We start from the raw sequence: 17,133 nt of genomic DNA, 5'->3' as shown, positions 1-17,133 counted from the left end.
TGGTCTTTGGGGGAGCTTTTGCATCCTTCGTATTTCGTTCAATCTAGTTCTTCACAGGCCAAAACTAAAGGGGAGGATCCCCAAGAAGACCGCCCTGGCACGGTCTCGAACCGGCGACCTTCGGCGCTCCGAAGACCCCAAGGCCAATTGCCCAAGGACTCTACCTCTGAGCCACCCGTGCCCACATGGTCTTAGGGGGAGCTTTTGCATCCTTTGCATTTCGTTCAATCTAGTTCTTCACAGGCCAAAACTAAAGGGGAGGCTCCCCAAGAAGACCGCCCGGGGCCGGTCTCAGACCGGCAACCTTCGGCGCTCCGAAGACCCCAAGGCCAATTGCCCGAGGACTCTACCTCTTAGCCACCCGTGCCCACATGGTTTTTAGGGGAGCTTTTGCATCCTTTGTATTTCGTTCAATCTAGTTCTTCACAGGCCAAAACTAAAGGGGAGGCTCCCCAAGAAGACCGCCCGGGCCCGATCTCGAACCGGCGACCTTCGGCGCTCCGAAGACCCCAAGGCCAATTGCCCGAGGACTCTACCTCTGAGCCAGCCGTGCCCACATGGTCTTTGGGGGAGCTTTTGCATCCTTTGTATTTCGTTCAATCTAGTTCTTCACAGGCCAAAACTAAAGGGGAGGCTCCCCAAGAAGACCGCCCGGAACCGGTCTCGAACCGGCGACGAACCTCCGAAGACCCCAAGGCCAATTGTCCGAGGACTCTACCTCTGAGCCACCTGTGCCCACATGGTATTTGGGGGAGCTTTTGCATCCTTTGTACTTCGTTCAATCTAGTTCTTCACAGGCCAAAATTAAAGGGGAGGCTCCCCAAGATGACCCCCCGGGCCCGGTCTCGAACCGGCGACCTTCGGCGCTCCGAAGACCCCAAGGCCAATTGCCCGAGGACTCTACCTCTGAGCCACCCGTGCCCACATGCTCTTTGGCGGAGCTTTTGCATCCTTTGTATTTCGTTCAATCTAGTTCTTCACAGGCCAAAATTAAAGGGGAGGCTCCCCAAGAAGACCGCCCGGGCCCGGTCTCGAACCGGCGACCTTCGGCGCTCCGAAGACCCCAAAGCCAATTGCCCGAGGACACTACCTCTGAGCCATCCATGCCCACATGGTCTTTGGGGTAGCTTTTGCATCCTTTGTATTTCGTTCAATCTAGTTCTTCACAGGCCAAAACTAAAATGGAGGCTGCCCAAGAAGACCGCCCGGGCCCGGTCTCGAACTGGCGACCTTCGGCGCTCTGAAGACCCCAAGGCCAATTGCCCGAGGACTCCACCTCTGAGCCACCCGTGCCCAAATGGTCTTTGGAGGAGCTTTTGCATCCTTTGTATTTCGTTCAATCTAGTTCTTCACAGGCCAAAACTAAAGGGGAGGCTGCCCAAGAGCACCGCCCGGGCCCGGTCTCGAACCGGCGACCTTCGGCGCTCCGAAGACCCCAAGGCCAATTGCCCGAGGACTCTACCTCTGAGCCACCCGTGCCCACATGATCTTTGGGGGAGCTTTTGCATCCTTTGTATTTCGTTCAATCTAGTTCTTCACAGGCCAAAACTAAAGGGGAGGCTCCCCAAGAAGACCGCCCGGGCCCGGTCTCGAACCGGCGACCTTCGGCGCACCGAAGATCCCAAGGCCAATTGCTCGAGGACTCTACCTCTGAGCCACCCGTGCCCACATGATCTTTGGGGGAGCTTTTGCATCCTTTGTATTTCGTTCAATCTAGTTCTTCACAGACCAAAACTAAAGGGGAGGCTCCCCAAGAAAACCGCCCGGGCCCGGTCTCGAACCGGCTACCTTCGGCGCTCCGAAGACCCCAAGGCCAATTGCCCAAGGACTCTACCTCTGAGCCACCCGTGCCCACATGGTCTTTGGGGGAGCTTTTGCATCCTTTGTATTTCGTTCAATCTAGTTCTTCACAGGCCAAAACTAAAGGGGAGGCTCCCCAAGAAGACCGCCCGGGCTCGGTCTCGAACCGGCGACCTTCGGCGCTCCGAAGACCCCAAGGCCAATTGCCCGAGGACTCTACCTCTGAGCCACCCGTGCCCACATGGTCTTTGGGGGAGCTTTTGCATGCTTTGCATTTCGTTCAATCTAGTTCTTCACAGGCCAAAACTAAAGGGGAAGCTCGCCAAGAAGACCGCCCTGGCACGGTCTCGAACCGGCGACCTTCGGCGCTCCGAAGACCCCAAAGCCAATTGCCCGAGGACACTACCTCTGAGCCATCCATGCCCACATGGTCTTTGGGGTAGCTTTTGCATCCTTTGCATTTCGTTCAATCTAGTTCTTCACAGGCCAAAACTAAAGGGGAGGCTCCCCAAGAAGACCGCCCAGGCCCGGTCTCGAACCGGCGACCTTCGGCGCTCCGAAGACCACAAGGCCAATTGCCCGAGCGCCCAGGCCCGGTCTCGAACCGGCGACCTTCGGCGCTCCGAAGACCCCAAGGCCGATTGCCCGAGGACTCTACCTCTGAGCCACCCGTGCCCACATGGTCTTTTGGGGAGCTTTTGCATCCTTTGTATTTCGTTCAATCTAGATCTTCACAGGCCAAAACTAAAGGGGAGGCTACCCAAGAAGACCGCCCGGGCCCGGTCTCGAACCGGCGACCTGAAGACCCCAAGGCCAATTGCCCGAGGACTCTCCCTCTGAGCCACCCGTGCCCACATGGTCTTTGGGGGAGCTTTTGCATCCTATGTATTTCGTTCAATCTAGTTCTTCACAGGCCAAAATTAAAGGGGAGGCTCCCCAAGATGACCTCTGGGGGCCCGGTCTCGAACCTGCGACCTTCGGCGCTCCGAAGACCCCAAGGCCAATTGCCCGAGGACTCTACCTCTGAGCCACCCGTGCCCACATGGTCTTTGGCGGAGCTTTTGCATCCTTTGTATTTCGTTCAATCTAGTTCTTCACAGGCCAAAACTAAAGGGGAGGCTCCCCAAGAAGACCGCCCGGGCCCGGTCTCGAACCGGCGACCTTCGGCGCTCCGAAGACCCCAAGGCCAATTGCCCGAGGACACTACCTCTGAGCCATCCGTGCCCACATGGTCTTTGGGGGAGCTTTTGCATCCTTTGTATTTCGTTCAATCTAGTTCTTCACAGGCCAAAACTAAAATCGAGGCTGCCCAAGAAGACCGCCCGGGCCCGGTCTCGAACCGGCGACCTTCGGCGCTCCGAAGACCCCAAGGCCAATTGCCCGAGGACTCCACCTCTGAGCCACCCGTGCCCACATGGTCTTTGGAGGAGCTTTTGCATCCTTTGTATTTCGTTCAATCTAGTTCTTCACAGGCCAAAACTAAAGGGGAGGCTCCCCAAGAGCACCGCCCGGGCCCGGTCTCGAACCGGCGACCTTCGGCGCTCCGAAGTCCCCAAGGCCAATTGCCCGAGGACTCTCCCTCTGAGCCACCCGTGCCCACATGGTCTTTGGGGGAGCTTTTGCATCCTATATATTTCGTTCAATCTAGTTCTTCACAGGCCAAAACTAAAGGGGAGGCTCCCCAAGAAGACCGCCCGGGCCCGGTCTCGAACCGGCAACCTTCGGCGCTCCGAAGACCCCAAGGCCAATTGCCCGAGGACACTACCTCTGAGCCACCCGTGCCCACATGGTCTTTGGGGGAGCTTTTGCATCCTTTGTATTTCGTTCAATCTAGTTCTTCACAGGCCAAAACTAAAGGGGAGGCTCCCCAAGAAGACCGTCCGGGCCCGGTCTCGAACTGGCGACCTTCGGCGCTCTGAAGACCCCAAGGCCAATTGCCCGAGGACTCCACCTCTGAGCCACCCGTGCCCACATGGTCTTTGGAGGAGCTTTTGCATCCTTTGTATTTCGTTCAATCTAGTTCTTCACAGGCCAAAACTAAAGGGGAGGCTGCCCAAGAGCACCGCCCGGGCCCGGTCTCGAACCGGCGACCTTCGGCGCTCCGAAGACCCCAAGGCCAATTGCCCGAGGACTCTACCTCTGAGCCACCCGTGCCCACATGATCTTTGGGGGAGCTTTTGCATCCTTTGTATTTCGTTCAATCTAGTTCTTCACAGGCCAAAACTAAAGGGGAGGCTCCCCAAGAAGACCGCCCGGGCCCGGTCTCGAACCGGCGACCTTCGGCGCACCGAAGATCCCAAGGCCAATTGCTCGAGGACTCTACCTCTGAGCCACCCGTGCCCACATGATCTTTGGGGGAGCTTTTGCATCCTTTGTATTTCGTTCAATCTAGTTCTTCACAGACCAAAACTAAAGGGGAGGCTCCCCAAGAAAACCGCCCGGGCCCGGTCTCGAACCGGCTACCTTCGGCGCTCCGAAGACCCCAAGGCCAATTGCCCAAGGACTCTACCTCTGAGCCACCCGTGCCCACATGGTCTTTGGGGGAGCTTTTGCATCCTTTGTATTTCGTTCAATCTAGTTCTTCACAGGCCAAAACTAAAGGGGAGGCTCCCCAAGAAGACCGCCCGGGCTCGGTCTCGAACCGGCGACCTTCGGCGCTCCGAAGACCCCAAGGCCAATTGCCCGAGGACTCTACCTCTGAGCCACCCGTGCCCACATGGTCTTTGGGGGAGCTTTTGCATGCTTTGCATTTCGTTCAATCTAGTTCTTCACAGGCCAAAACTAAAGGGGAAGCTCGCCAAGAAGACCGCCCTGGCACGGTCTCGAACCGGCGACCTTCGGCGCTCCGAAGACCACAAGGCCAATTGCCCGAGGACTCTACCTCTGAGCCACGCGTGCCCACATGGTGTTTGGGGGAGCTTTAGCATCTTTTGTATTTCGTTCAATCTAGTTCTTCACAGGCCAAAACTAAAGGGGAGGCTCCCCAAGAAGACCGCCCAGGCCCGGTCTCGAACCGGCGACCTTCGGCGCTCCGAAGACCACAAGGCCAATTGCCCGAGCGCCCAGGCCCGGTCTCGAACCGGCGACCTTCGGCGCTCCGAAGACCCCAAGGCCGATTGCCCGAGGACTCTACCTCTGAGCCACCCGTGCCCACATGGTCTTTGGGGGAGCTTTTGCATCCTTTGTATTTCGTTCAATCTAGTTCTTCACAGGCCAAAACTAAAGGGGAGGCTACCCAAGAAGACCGCCCGGGCCCGGTCTCGAACCGGCGACCTGAAGACCCCAAGGCCAATTGCCCGAGGACTCTACCTCTGAGCCACCCGTGCCCACATGGTCTTTGGGGGAGCTTATGCATCCTTTGTATTTCGTTCAATCTAGTTCTTCACAGGCCAAAATTAAAGGGGAGGCTCCCCAAGATGACTCCCCGGGGCCCGGTCTCGAACCGGCGACCTTCGGCGCTCCGAAGACCCCAAGGCCATTTGCCCGAGGACTCTACCTCTGAGCCACCCGTGCCCACATGGTCTTTGGCGGAGCTTTGGCATCCTTTGTATTTCGTTCAATCTAGTTCTTCACAGGCCAAAACTAAAGGGGAGGCTCCCCAAGAAGACCGCCCGGGCCCGGTCTCGAACCGGCGACCTTCGGCGCTCCGAAGACCCCAAGGCCAATTGCCCGAGGACACTACCTCTGAGCCATCCGTGCCCACATGGTCTTTGGGGGAGCTTTTGCATCCTTTGTATTTCGTTCAATCTAGTTCTTCACAGGCCAAAACTAAAATCGAGGCTGCCCAAGAAGACCGCCCGGGCCCGGTCTCGAACCGGCGACCTTCGGCGCTCCGAAGACCCCAAGGCCAATTGCCCGAGGACTCCACCTCTGAGCCACCCGTGCCCACATGGTCTTTGGAGGAGCTTTTGCATCCTTTGTATTTCGTTCAATCTAGTTCTTCACAGGCCAAAACTAAAGGGGAGGCTCCCCAAGAGCACCGCCCGGGCCCGGTCTCGAACCGGCGACCTTCGGCGCTCCGAAGTCCCCAAGGCCAATTGCCCGAGGACTCTCCCTCTGAGCCACCCGTGCCCACATGGTCTTTGGGGGAGCTTTTGCATCCTATGTATTTCGTTCAATCTAGTTCTTCAAAGGCCAAAACTAAAGGGGAGGCTCCCCAAGAAGACCGCCCGGGTCCGGTCTCGAACCGGCAACCTTCGGCGCTCCGAAGACCCCAAGGCCAATTGCCCGAGGACTCTACCTCTGAGCCACCCGTGCCCACATAGCATTTGGGGGAGCTTTTGCATCCTTTGTATTTCGTTCAATCTAGTTCTTCACAGGCCAAAACTAAAGGGGAGGCTCCCGAAGAAGACCGCCCGGGCCCGGTCTCGAACTGGTGACCTTCAGCGCTCCGAAGACCCCAAAGCCAATTGCCCGAGGACACTACCTCTGAGCCACCCGTGCCCACATGGTCTTTGGGGGAGCTTTTGCATCCTTTGTATTTCGTTCAATCTAGTTCTTCACAGGCCAAAACTAAAGGGGAGGCTCCCCAAGAAGACCGCCCAGGCCTGGTCTCGAACCGGCGACCTTCGGTGCGCCGAAGACCCCAAGGCCAATTGCCCGAGGACTCTACCTCTGAGCCACCTGTGCCCACATGGTATTTAGGGGAGCTTTTGCATCCTTTGTATTTCGTTCAATCTAGTTCTTCACAGGCCAAAACTAAAGGGGAGGCTCCCCAAGAAGACCGCCCGGGCACGGTCTCGAACCGGCGACCTTCGGCGCTCCGAAGACCCCAAGGACAATTGCCCGAGGACTCTACCTCTGAGCCACCCGTGCCCACATGGTATTTGGGGGAGCTTTTGCATCCTTTGTATTTCGTTCAATCTAGTTCTTCACAGGCCAAAATTAAAGGGGAGGCTCCCCAAGATGACCCCCCGGGGCCCGGTCTCGAACCGGCGACCTTCGGCGCTCCGAAGACCCCAAGGCCAATTGCCCGAGGACTCTACCTCTGAGCCACCCTTGCCCACATGGTATTTGGGGGAGCTTTTGCATCCTTTGCATTTCGTTCAATCTAGTTATTCACAGGCCAAAACTAAAGGGGAGGCTGCCCAAGAACACCGCCCGGGCCCGGTCTCGAACTGGCAACCTTCGGCGCTCCGAAGACCACAAGGTCAATTGCCCGAGGACTCTACCTCTGAGCCACCTGTGCCCAAATAGTCTTTGGGGGAGCTTTTGCATCCTTTGTATTTCGTTCAATCTAGTTCTTCACAGGCCAAAACTAAAGGGGAGGCTCCCGAAGAAGACCGCCCGGGCCCGGTCTCGAACCGGTGACCTTCAGCGCTCCGAAGACCCCAAAGCCAACTGCCCGAGGACACTACCTCTGAGCCACCCGTGCCCACATGGTCTTTGGGGGAGCTTTTGCATCCTTTGTATTTCGTTCAATCTAGTTCTTCACAGGCCAAAACTAAAGGGGAGGCTCCCCAAGAAGACCGTCCGGGCCCGGTCTCGAACCGGCGACCTTCGGCGCTCCGAAGACCCCAAGGCCAATTGCCCGAGGACTCTACCTCTGAAACACCCGTGCCCACATGGTCTTTAAGGGAACTTTTGCATCCTTTGTATTTCGTTCAATCTAGTTCTTCACAGGCCAAAACTAAAGGGGAGGCTCCCCAAGAAGACCGCCCGGGCTCGGTCTCGAACCGGCGACCTTCGGCACTCCGAAGACCCCGAGGCCAATTGCCCGAGGACTCTACCTCTGAGCCACCCGTGCCCACATGGTCTTTGGGGGAGCTTTTGCAGCCTTTGTATTTCGTTCAATCTAGTTCTTCACAGGCAAAAACTAAAGGGGAGGCTCCCGAAGAAGACCGCCCGGGCCCGGTCTCGAACCGGTGACCTTCAGTGCTCCGAAGACCCCAAAGCCAATTGCCCGAGGACACTACCTCTGAGCCACCCGTGCCCACATGGTCTTTGGGGGAGCTTTTGCATCCTTTGTATTTCGTTCAATCTAGTTCTTCACAGGCCAAAACTAAAGGGGAGGCTCCCCAAGAAGACCGTCCGGGCCCGGTCTCGAACCGGCGACCTTCGGCGCTCCGAAGACCCCAAGGCCAATTGCCCGAGGACTCTACCTCTGAAACACCCGTGCCCACATGGTCTTTAAGGGAACTTTTGCATCCTTTGTATTTCGTTCAATCTAGTTCTTCACAGGCCAAAACTAAAGGGGAGGGTCCCCATGAAGACCACCCGGCCCTGGTCTCGAACCGGCGACCTTCGGCGCTCCTAAGACCCCAAGGCCAATTGCCCGAGGACTCTACCTCTGAGCCACCCGTGCCCACATGGTCTTTGGGGGAGCTTTTGCATCCTTTGTATTTCGTTCAATCTAGTTCTTCACAGGTCAAAACTAAAGGGGAGGCTCCCCAAGAAGACCGCCCGGGCCCGGTCTCGAACCAGCGACCTTCGGCGCACCGAAGACCCCAAGGCCAATTGCCCAAGGACTCTACCTCTGAGCCACCCGTGCCCACATGGTCTTTGGGGGAGCTTTTGCATCCTTTGTATTTCGTTCAATCTAGTTCTTCACAGGCCAAAACTAAAGGGGAGGCTCCCCAAGAAGACCGCCCGGGCCCGGTCTCGAACCGGCGACCTTCGGCGCTCCGAAGACCCCAAGGCCAATTGCCCGAGGACTCTACCTCTGAGCCACCCGTTCCCACATGGTATTTGAGGGGGCTTTTGCATCCTTTGTATTTCGTTCAATCTAGTTCTTCACATTCCAAAACTAAAGGGGAGGCTCCCCAAGAAGACCGTCCGGGCCCGGTCTCGAACCGGCGACCTTCGGCGCTCCGAAGACCCCAAGGCCAATTGCCCGAGGACTCTACCTCTGAGCCACCCGTGCCCACATGGTCTTTGAGGGAGCTTTTGCATCCTTTGTATTTCGTTCAATCTAGTTCTTCACAGGCCAAAACTAAAGGGGAGGCTCCCCAAGAAGACCGCCCAGGCCTGGTCTCGAACCGGCGACCTTCGGCGCTCCGAAGACCCCAAGGCCAATTGCCCGAGGACTCTACCTCTGAGCCACCCGTGCCCACATGGTCTTTGGGGGAGCTTTTGCGTCCTTTCTTTTTCGTTCAATCTAGTTCTTCACAGGCCAAAACTAAAGGGGAGGCTCCCCAAGAAGACCGCCCGGGCCCGGTCTCGAACCGGCGACCTTCGGCGCTCCGAAGACCCCAAGGCCAATTGCCCGAGGACTCTACCTCTGAAGCACCCGTGCCCACATGCTCTTTGGGGGAGCTTTTGCATCCTCTGTATTTCGTTCAATCTAGTTCTTCACAGGCCAAAACTAAAGGGGAGGCTCCCCAAGAAGACCGCCCAGGCCCGGTCTCGAACCGGCGACCTTCGGCGCTCCGAAGACCCCAAGGCCAATTGCCCGAGGACTCTACCTCTGACCCACCCGTGCCCACATGGTCTTTGGGGGAGCTTTTGCATCCTTTGTATTTCGTTCAATCTAGTTCTTCACAGGCCAAAACTAAAGGGGAGGCTCCCCAAGAAGACCGCCCGGGCTCGGTCTCGAACCGGCGACCTTCGGCGCTTCGAAGACCCCAAGGCAGATTGCCCGAGGACTCTACCTCTGAAGCACCCGTGCCCACATGGTCTTTGGGGGAGCTTTTGCATCCTTTGTATTTCGTTCAGTCTAGTTCTTCACAGGCCAAAACTAAAGGGGAGGCTCCCCAAGAAGACCGCCCGGGCCCGGTCTCGAACCGGCGACCTTCGGCGCTCCGAAGACCCCAAGGCCAATTGCCCGAGGACTCTACCTCTGAGCCACCCGTGCCCACATGGTCTTTGGGGGAGCTTTTGCATCCTTTGTATTTCGTTCAATCTAGTTCTTCACAGGCCAAAACTAAAGGGGAGGCTCCCCAAGAAGACCGCCCGGGCTCGGCCTCGAAACGGCGACCTTCGGCGCTCCGAAGACCCCAAGGCCAATTGCCCGAGGACTCTACCTCTGAGCCACCCGTGCCCACATGGTTTTTGGGGGAGCTTTTGCATCCTTTGTATTTCGTTCAATCTAGTTCTTCACAGGCCAAAACTAAAGGGGAGGCTCCCCAAGAAGACCGCCCAGGCCCGGTCTCGAACCGGCGACCTTCGGCGCTCCGAAGACCCCAAGGGCAATTGCCCGAGGACTCTACCTCTGAGCCACCCGTGCCCACATGGTCTTTGGGGGAGCTTTTGCGTCCTTTGTATTTCGTTCAATCTAGTTCTTCACAGGCCAAAACTAAAGGGGAGGCTCCCCAAGAAGACCGCCCGGGCCCGGTCTCGAACCGGCGACCTTCGGCGCTCCGAAGACCCCAAGGCCAATTGCCCGAGGACTCTACCTCTGAGCCACCCGTGCCCACATGCTCTTTGGGGGAGCTTTTGCATCCTTTGTACTTCGTTCAATCTAGTTCTTCACAGGCCAAAACTAAAGGGGAGGCTCCCCAAGAAGACCGCCCGGGCTCGGTCTCGAACCGGCGACCTTCGGCGCTCCGAAGACCCCAAGGCCAATTGCCCAAGGACTCTACCTCTGAAGCACCCGTGCCCACATGCTCTTTAGGGGAGCTTTTGCATCCTCTGTATTTCGTTCAATCTAGTTCTTCACAGGCCAAAACTAAAGGGGAGGCTCCCCAAGAAGATCGCCCAGGCCCCGTCTCGAACCGCCGACCTTCGGCGCTCCGAAGACCCCAAGGCCAATTGCCTGAGGACTCTACCTCTGAGCCACCCGTGCCCACATGGTCTTTGGGGGAGCTTTTGCGTCCTTTGTATTTCGTTCAATCTAGTTCTTCACAGGCCAAAACTAAAGGGGAGGCTCCCCAAGAAGACCGCCCGGGCCCGGTCTCGAACCGGCGACCTTCGGCGCTCCGAAGACCCCAAGGGCAATTGCCCGAGGACTCTACCTCTGAGCCACCCGTGCCCACATGGTCTTTGGGGGAGCTTTTGCATCCTTTGTATTTCGTTCAATCTAGTTCTTCACAGGCCAAAACTAAAGGGGAGGCTCCCCAAGAAGACCGCCCGGGCTCGGTCTCGAACCGGCGACCTTCGGCGCTCCGAAGACCCCAAGGCCAATTGCCCGAGGACTCTACCTCTGAAGCACCCGTGCCCACATGGTCTATGGGGGAGCTTTTGCATCCTCTGTATTTCGTTCAATCTAGTTCTTCACAGGCCAAAACTAAAGGGGAGGCTCCCCAAGAAGACCGCCCAGGCCCGGTCTCGAACCGGCGACCTTCGCCGCTCCGAAGACCCCAAGGCCAATTGCCCGAGGACTCTACCTCTGACCCACCCGTGCCCACATGGTCTTTGGGGGAGCTTTTGCATCCTTTGTATTTCGTTCAATCTAGTTCTTCACAGGCCAAAACTAAAGGGGAGGCTCCCCAAGAAGACCGCCGGGGCCCGGTCTCGAACCGGCGACCTTCGGCGCTCCGAAGACCCCAAAGCCAATTGCCTGAGGACTCTACCTCTGAGCCACCCACTCCCACATGGTCTTTGGGGGAGCTTTTGCATCCTTTGTATTTCGTTCAATCTAGTTCTTCACAGGCCAAAACTAAAGGGGAGGCTCCCCAAGAAGACCTCCTTGGCCCGGTCTCGAACCGGCGACCTTCGGCGCTCCGAAGACCCCAAGGCCAATTGCCCAAGGACTCTACCTCTGAGCCACCCGTGCCCACATGGTGTTTGGAGGAGCTTTTGCATCCTTTGTATTTCGTTCAATCTAGTTCTTCACAGGCCAAAACTAAAGGGGAGGCTCCCCAAGAAGACCGCCCGGGCCCGGTCTCGAACAGGCGACCTGAAGACCCCAAGGCCAATTGCCCGAGGACTCTACCTCTGAGCCACCCGTGCCCACATGGTTTTTGGGGGAGCTTTTGCATCCTTTGTATTTCGTTCAATCTAGTACTTCACAGGCCAAAACTAAAGGGGAGGCTCCCCAAGAAGACCTCCCGGGCCCGGTCTCGAACCGGCGACCTTCGGCGCTCCGAAGATCCCAAGGCCAATTGCCCGAGGACTATACCTCTGAGCCACCCGTGCCCACATGGTCTTTGGCGGAGCTTTTGCATCCTTTGTATTTCGTTCAATCTAGTTCTTCACAGGCCAAAACTAAAGGGGAGGCTCCCCAAGAAGAACGCCCGGGGCCGGTCTCGAACCGACGACCTTCGGCGCTCCGAAGACCCGAGGGCCAATTGCCCGAGGACTCTATCTCTGAGCCACCCGTGCCCACATGGTCTTTGGCGGAGCTTTTGCATCCTTTGTATTTCGTTCAATCTAGTTCTTCACAGGCCAAAACTAAAGGGGAGGCTCCCCAAGAAGACCGCCCGGGCCCGGTCTCGAACCGGCGACCTTCGGCGCTCCGAAGACCCCAAGGCCAACTGCCAGAGGACTCTACCTCTGAGCCACCCGCGCCCACATGGACTTTGGGGGAGCTTTTGCATCCTCTGTATTTCGTTCAATCTAGTTCTTCACAGGCCAAAACTAAAGGGGAGGCTCCCCAAGAAGACCGCCCGGGCCCGGTCACGAACCGGCGACCTTCGGCGCTCCGAAGACCCCAAGGCCAATTGCCCAAGGACTCTACCTCTGAGCCACCTGTGCCCACATGGTGTTTGGGGGAGCTTTTGCATCCTTTGTATTTCGTTCAATCTAGTTCTTCACAGGCCAAAACTAAATGGGAGGCTACCCAAGACGACCGCCCGGGCCCCGTCTCGAACCATCGCCTGAAGACCCCAAGGCCAATTGCCCGAGGACTCTACCTCTGAGCCACCCGTGCCCACCTGGTTTTTGGGGGAGCTTTTGCATCCTTTGTATTTCGTTCAATCTAGTTCTTCACAGGCCAAAACTAAAGGGGAGGCTCCCCAAGAAGACCGCCCGGGCCCGGTCTCGAACCGGCGACCTTCGGCGCTCCGAAGACCCCATGGCCAATTGCCCGAGGACTCTACCTCTGAGCCACCCGTGCCCACACGGTCTTTGGGGGAGCTTTTGCATCCCTTGTATTTCGTTCAATCTAGTTCTTCACAGGCCAAAACTAAAGGGGAGGCTCCACAAGAAGACCGCCCGGGCCCTGTCTCGAACCGGCGACCTTCCGCGCCCCGAAGGCCCCAAGGCCAATTGCCCGAGGACTCTACCTCTGAGCCACCCGTGCCCACATGTTCTTTGGGGGAGCTTTTGCATCCTTTGTATTTCGTTCAATCTAGTTCTTCACAGGCCAAAACTAAAGGGGAGGCTCCCCAAGAAGACCGCCCGGGCTCGGTCTCGAACCGGCGACCTTCGGCGCTCCGAAGACCCCAAGGCCAATTGCCCGAGGACTCTACCTCTGAGCCACCCGTGCCCACATGGACTTTGGGGGAGCTTTTGCATCCTTTGTATTTCGTTCAATCTAGTTCTTCACAGGCCAAAACTAAAGGGGAGGCTCCCCAAGAAGACAGCCCGGGCTCGGTCTCGAACCGGCGACCTTCGGCGCTCCGAAGACCCCAAGGCCAATTGCCCGAGGACTCTACCTCTGAGCCACCCGTGCCCACATGGTCTTTGGGGGAGCTTTTGCATCCTTTGTATTTCGTTCAATCTAGTTCTTCACAGGCCAAAACTAAAGGGGAGGCTCCCCAAGAAGACCGCCCAGGCCCGGTCTCGAACCGGCGACCTTCGGCGCTCCGAAGATCCCAAGGCCAATTGCCCGAGGACTCTACCTCTGAGCCACCCGTGCCCACATGGTCTTTGGGGGAGCTTTTGCGTCCTTTGTATTTCGTTCAATCTAGTTCTTCACAGGCCAAAACTAAAGGGGAGGCTCCCCAAGAAGGCTCCCCAAGAAGACCTCCTTGGTCCGGTCTCGAACCGGCGACCTTGGGCGCTCCGAAGACCCCAAGGCCAATTGCCCAAGGACTCTACCTCTGAGCCACCTGTGCCCACATGGTTTTTGGGGGAGCTTTTGCATCCTTTGTATTTCGTTCAATCTAGTTCTTCACAGGCCAAAACTAAAGGGGAGGCTCCCCAAGAAGACCGCCCGGGCCCGGTCTCGAACCGGCGACCTTCGGCGCTCCTAAGACCCCAAGGCCAATTCCCCGAGGACTCTACCTCTGACCCACCCGTGCCCACATGGTCTTTGGGGGAGCTTTTGCATCCTTTGTATTTCGTTCAACCTAGTTCTTCACAGGCCAAAACTAAGGGGGAGGCTCCCCAAGAAGACAGCCCTGGCCCGGTCTCGAACCGGCAACCTTCGGCGCTCCGAAGACCCCAAGGCCAATTGCCCGAGGACTCTACCTCTGAGCCACCCGTGTCCACATGGTCTTTGGGGGAGCTTTTGCATCCTTTGTATTTCGTTCAATCTAGTTCTTCACAGGCCAAAACTAAAGGGGAGGCTCCCCAAGAAGACCGCCCGGGCCCGGTCTCGAACCGGCGACCTTCGGCGCTCCGAAGACCCCAAGGCCAATTGCCCGAGGACTCTACCTCTGAGCCACCCGTGCCCACATGGTCTTTGGGGGAGCTTTTGCATCCTTTGTATTTCTATCAATCTAGTTCTTCACAGGCCAAAACTTAAGGGGAGGCTCCCCAAGAAGACCGCCCGGGCCCGGTCTCGAACCGGCAACCTTCGGCGCTCCGAAGACCCCAAGGCCAATTGCCCGAGAACTCTACGCCTGAGCCACCCGTGCCCACATGGTCTTTGGGGGAGCTTTTGCATCCTTTGTATTTCGTTCAATCTAGTTCTTCACAGGCCAAAACTAAAGGGGAGGCTCCCCAACAAGACCTCCCGGGCCCGGTCTTGAACCGGCGACCTTCGGCGCTCCGAAGACCCCAAAGCCAATTGCCCGAGGACTCTACCTCTGAGCCACCCGTGCCCACATGGTCTTTGGGGGAGCATTTGCATCCTTTGTATTTCGTTCAATCTAGTTCTTCACAGGCCAAAACTAAAGGGGAGGCTCCCCAAGAAGACCGCCCTGGACCGGTCTCGAACCGACAACCTTCGGCGCTCCGAAGACCCCAAGGCCAATTGCCCGAGGACTCTACCTTTGAGCCACCCGTTCCCACATGGTCTTTGGGGGAGCTTTTGCATCCTTTGTATTTCGTTCAATCTAGTTCTTCACAGGCCAAAACTAAAGGGGAGGCTCCCCAAGAAGACCGCCCGGGCCCGGTCTCGAACCGGCGACCTTCGGCGCTCCGAAGACCCCAAAGCCAATTGCCCGAGGACTCTACCTCTGAGCCACCCGTGCCCACATGGTCTTAGGGGGAGCTTTTGCATCCTTTGTATTTCGTTCAATCTAGTTCTTCAAAGGCCAAAACTAAAGGGGAGGCACCCCAAGAAGACCGCCCAGGCCCGGTCTCGAACCAGCGACCTTCGGCGCTCCGAAGACCACAAGGCCAATTGCCCGAGTGCCCAGGCCCGGTCTCGAACCGGCGACCTTCGGCGCTCCGAAGACCCCAAGGCCAATTGCCCGAGGACTCTACCTCTGAGCCACCCGTGCCCACATGGTCTTTGGGGGAGCTTTTGCATCCTTTGTATTTCGTTCAATCGAGTTCTTCACAGGCCAAAACTAAAGGGGAGGCTACCAAAGAAGACCGCCCGGGCCCGGTCTCGAACCGGCGACCTGAAGACCCCAAGGCCAATTGGCCGAGGACTCTACATCTGAGCCACCCGTGCCCACATGGTCTTTGGGGGAGCTTTTGCATCCTTTGTATTTCGTTCAATCTAGTTCTTCAAAGGCCAAAACTAAAGGGGAGGCACCCCAAGAAGACCGCCCAGGCCCGGTCTCGAACCAGCGACCTTCGGCGCTCCGAAGACCACAAGGCCAATTGCCCGAGTGCCCAGGCCCGGTCTCGAACCGGCGACCTTCGGCGCTCCGAAGACCCCAAGGCCAATTGCCCGAGGACTCTACCTCTGAGCCACCCGTGCCCACATGGTCTTTGGGGGAGCTTTTGCATCCTTCGTATTTCGTTCAATCTAGTTCTTCACAGGCCAAAACTAAAGGGGAGGATCCCCAAGAAGACCGCCCTGGCACGGTCTCGAACCGGCGACCTTCGGCGCTCCGAAGACCCCAAGGCCAATTGCCCAAGGACTCTACCTCTGAGCCACCCGTGCCCACATGGTCTTTGGGGGAGCTTTTGCATCCTTTGCATTTCGTTCAATCTAGTTCTTCACAGGCCAAAACTAAAGGGGAGGCTCCCCAAGAAGACCGCCCGGGGCCGGTCTCAGACCGGCAACCTTCGGCGCTCCGAAGACCCCAAGGCCAATTGCCCGAGGACTCTACCTCTGAGCCACCCTTGCCCACATGGTCTTTGGGGGAGCTTTTGCATCCTTTGTATTTCGTTCAATCTAGTTCTTCACAGGCCAAAACTAAAGGGGAGGCTCCCCAAGAAGACCGCCCGGGCCCGGTCTCGAACCGGCGACCTTCGGCGCTCCGAAGACCCCTAAGTCAATTGCCCGAGGACTCTAACTCTGAGCCACCCGTGCCCACATGGTTTTTGGGGGAGCTTTTGCATCCTTTGTATTTCGTTCAATCTAGTTCTTCACAGGCCAAAACTAAAGGGGAGGCTCCCCAAGAAGACCGCCCTGGCACGGTCTCGAACCGGCGACCTTCGGCGCTCCGAAGACCCCAAGGCCAATTGCCCGAGGACTCTACCTCTGAGCCACCCGTGGCCACATGGTCTTTGGGGGAGCTTTTGCATCCTTTGTATTTCGTTCAATCTAGTTCTTCACAGGCCAAAACTAAAGGGGAGGCTACCCAAGAAGACCGCCCGGGCCCGGTCTCGAACCGGCGACCTGAAGACCCCAAGGCCAATTGCCCGAGGACTCTACCTCTTAGCCACCCGTGCCCACATGGTTTTTAGGGGAGCTTTTGCATCCTTTGTATTTCGTTCAATCTAGTTCTTCACAGGCCAAAACTAAAGGGGAGGCTCCCCAAGAAGACCGCCCGGGCCCGATCTCGAACCGGCGACCTTCGGCGCTCCGAAGACCCCAAGGCCAATTGCCCGAGAACTCTACCTCTGAGCCAGCCGTGCCCACATGGTCTTTGGGGGAGCTTTTGCATCCTTTGTATTTCGTTCAATCTAGTTCTTCACAGGCCAAAACTAAAGGGGAGGCTCCCCAAGAAGACCGCCCGGAACCGGTCTCGAACCGGCGACGAACCTCCGAAGACCCCAAGGCCAATTGTCCGAGGACTCTACCTCTGAGCCACCTGTGCCCACATGGTATTTGGGGGAGCTTTTGCATCCTTTGTACTTCGTTCAATCTAGTTCTTCACAGGCCAAAATTAAAGGGGAGGCTCCCCAAGATGACCCCCCGGGCCCGGTCTCGAACCGGCGACCTTTGGCGCTCCGAAGACCCCAAGGCCAATTGCCCGAGGACTCTACCTCTGAGCCACCCGTGCC

This window comes from Astyanax mexicanus, chromosome 13, assembly GCF_023375975.1.
Source record: "Astyanax mexicanus isolate ESR-SI-001 chromosome 13, AstMex3_surface, whole genome shotgun sequence".
NCBI classification, from domain to species: Eukaryota; Metazoa; Chordata; class Actinopteri; order Characiformes; family Acestrorhamphidae; genus Astyanax; species Astyanax mexicanus.
The sequence above is the reverse complement of the archived record's forward strand: the minus strand, read 5'-3'. Positions refer to the sequence as shown.